The sequence below is a fragment of the Rhinolophus sinicus genome, chromosome 4 (assembly GCF_057876585.1).
Source record: "Rhinolophus sinicus isolate RSI-liver-muscle chromosome 4, RSI-T2T, whole genome shotgun sequence".
Classification (NCBI taxonomy): Eukaryota; Metazoa; Chordata; class Mammalia; order Chiroptera; family Rhinolophidae; genus Rhinolophus; species Rhinolophus sinicus.
Window position 1 is genome coordinate 43,160,412 of NC_142504.1, and position 3,442 is coordinate 43,163,853.

Consider the following 3,442-nt stretch of genomic DNA (forward strand, 5'->3'; position numbering starts at 1 on the left):
GAGACAAAAATATCTTGTTCCAGAGATACTTGAGAGAGAAAATTAACAGAATTTAGTTACCATTTATATGTTGTGAGGGATGGTAGTTAAGTGAAGAACAATCTCAAGTACTGTTGAGTCCCTTTATTTTATATTCTTGTACATTCAAAATGTACACTAAGGGGTAAAAACAAAATTATCCTATGCAGAACCAACAAAATACTGATTTAATTAAGTGAAATGGTTTCAAAGATGTTAATGGATAAATGCCTTTAAACGTTGTGGAGTAAACAAGTTACACATTTCTAAAATTTACCACATATGGATATAATTTTAAAATATTCTTCCAAAATGATTGATTCTCTGTTGAGCATCCTTACTTTAATGTCTTAGACCAGAAATATTTTCTTTGTTTCTTACCCTAAAAAAAGCCTAGTCCACTTTATAGAAAAACGCAATTTTAAAAATATGCGTTCTAGAGCTTTTCGGCTCCTTCTCGAGTCTCTGTCTGGTGTGGCCTCTTTGCTTCCACTCTAGTCTCCACCATGTCCACAGGGGTAACCCAAAAGATCTACAAGGTGTCCAGCTCTGGCCCCTGGGCCTTCGGCAGCTGCTCCTACTCAAGTGCTCCCAGCACCCCAGTCAGTTCCTCGGCCTTCTCCTGGGTGGGTGGCAGCTATGGGGGGGGGGCTATGTATCAACGTGAATCTGGCGGGAAATTACAGCGGGGCCGGGGGTGTGGGGAGCATCACAGTTGTCCAAGTGACCCAGTGCCTGCTCAGCCCCCTGAAGCTGGGCCCCAACATCCAGGCCGTGTGCATCTAGGAGAAAGAGCTGATCAGGACCCTCAACAAGTTTGCCTCCTTCATTGACAAGGTACGGAGCCTAGAGTAGCAGAACAAGATTCTGGAGACCAAGTGGATCCACCCGCAGCAGCAGAAGACGACTTGCAGCAACATGGACAGCGTATTGGAGAGCTATGTCAATAAGTGGCGGCAGCTGGACACTGGCCCCGGAGAAACCGAGGCTGGAGGCAGAGTCTGGCAACACGCAAGGGCTGGTGGAGAATAAGAACAAGGACGAGATCAGCAACCACACAGAGATGGAGAATGAATTTGTCCTCATCAGGAAGGATGTGGGGGAAGCTTATGTGAGCAGTGTAGGGCTGGAGTCCCACCTGGAAGGGCTGACATCTTGTAGTGCTGTCCCTAGACAACTGTTCCCTGGACCTGGACAGCATCATGGTCAAGGTTAAGGCCCAGTATGAGATCACCAACAGCAGCTGGGCAGAGGCTGAGACCATGTACAAGATAAAGTAAGAGGAGCTGCCAACATTGGCTGGGAAGCCCTGGGATGACCAGCATCACAGGAAGACGGGATTTCTGACAGGAACTGGAACGTCAGCCGACTCCAGGCTGAGATGGAGGCTCACAAAGGCCAGAATGCTTCCCTGGAGGCCTCCGTTGCTGATGCTGAGCAGTGTGGGGAGCTGGCTCTCAAGGATGCTTAGGTCACGGTCGCTGAGATGGAGGCTGCTCTCAGAACCACCAAGTAGGACATGGCCTGGCAGCTGTACAAGTACCCGGAGCTCATGAACATTAAGTTGGCCCTGGATGTGGAGTCTGCTGCCTACTGCAAACTGCTGGAGGACGAGGAGAGCTGGCTGGACTTTTGGATGCAACTTATGAATATTCATACCAAGATCACCAGTGGCTACCTTGGTGGCCTGAGCCCAGCCTGTGGGAGCCTCCCAAGCCCTGGCCTCAACTACAGCCTGAGCTGCCAGCCCAAATTCAGCTCTGGTGGGGGCACTAGCCCCTTTAGCCACACCCAGTACCAGCTCCTCCAAGATTGTGGTTGTGAAGATTGACATTCACAATGGGAAACTGGTATCTGAGTCATCTGACATCTTCCCAAGTAAATGGTAAATGGCTACTGGGGTGCCTCCTGGCCTCTGAGCCTGTGGGAAAGGAGCTGTGCAGGGGAGCATCGGACACAGGACACCCGCCTGAGGCTCAGCCTGTCTTTAGCCCACGCTTGGTGGCCGGGAGTCTACTGCCTGGGGGACCGCTTCTTACCCATCCCCCCCCCAACTAAAAGCAAAGTCAAGTGTATTTTTCCAAAATAAAGTTTCAACTGTCCCCGCCATACCTAAAAACAAAAGCATTTTAGTTAAAATTTTTGATAGTTTTTTTTTAAGGTTGATTTGCTTTAATAACAATTATTTTTCCAGAAAATGCTGAAAAATACTGACTCATTTTCTTTGTGATTGGTTGTCTTTACCTTTTGGCAGAAATCATTTGATGCTGAAAACAATTTTATGTGCTGTTCATTGGGGACCCATCAGGTCTTTAGAGAGCCTGGTCCCTCTTATGGGAATAGCCTCATACTTGGAACTCAGCTAGCACTGGGGGGAATTAGGCTGTAATCTAAGCTTTTGTTAACAGAGCTTTGTCTGTGTGAAGCAGAATGATCTGTTCAAGTATCAAACTCATGACCTTCCACTCACTGGCGCAAGCTCCATCCAACTAGCCTAGCAGCTGTGAACCGAATGGAAGAATTCCCCTGTAAATGTCTGTTTTAGAGCTTGATCCAATAGAAAATACACTCTGGCTTCCTTAGCTGGAACACACTCCCTGTGAGAGATCAATGAAGTCACAAGAACTGTCTTTTGTGCAAATCTGCTTTTCTAACTCTTGGAAATAAAAATTTTTTCCTACAGGACCTACAAACAGAAATCAAGTCGTTTATCAAGGCAATTATCTAAAACTAATTACTTTAAAGATTCTTTAACTCACTACATTGCTATAACCTTTTTCTTTCTCCCCTTGAAATATTAATGAGAAGAACCCCCTTTTCATTCATTATTTGCTGATTTTTTTTTAAGTTCAGTTACTATGTAAATATCACAGCAATTATTTGGACTGCTTAAAACATATTTCCATATCAGGTTCACTAACTCAGTACTCTCTGAGATTATTGAAACTGAGTATTTTGCAGGGAAAACACACCTCATCAACGGCTCTACAGTTTTTACAGACTTCTCCCCACTCCATACTCCCCACACCCAATAGTACATTTAGGAAATAGTTTTACCTATTTGTTTCTTGAGACCTCATCTATCTAAAAAAGTTAGGTAAAACAGCAAAACCTTAGACAACAGCTAAAAGTTTAAAAATAGAGGGAATGATGTCTGTATTAAGTACTGAAATGTTAACTGTTCTACATTTTGATCTCAAGGTTTGCTATAAAGTAAATCCTAGAGAGCAAGACAATAGCTCGGTTACCATGTACAACATCCTGTATCAAATAGTTCTTAAATTCACTGAGAAGCTGACGTGACTAAAAGAACCCATTATGCCTTTATCTTTAAAAACATTTTTAAAAGATTCATTTTCCTGCGATAGAGGCCTAAATTGTGTCAAGTTATTGGCAATATTTGATTTTGTATATTGTACATGAA

The 3,442-nt window shown here is 44.2% G+C and overlaps 1 pseudogene; it reads left to right on the forward strand.

Moving 5' to 3' along the window:
- The first annotated feature begins 524 nt into the window (after positions 1-524).
- Positions 525-1,907, forward strand: LOC109455365 (keratin, type II cytoskeletal 8 pseudogene; annotated as a pseudogene).
- The last annotated feature ends 1,535 nt before the right edge of the window (positions 1,908-3,442 follow it).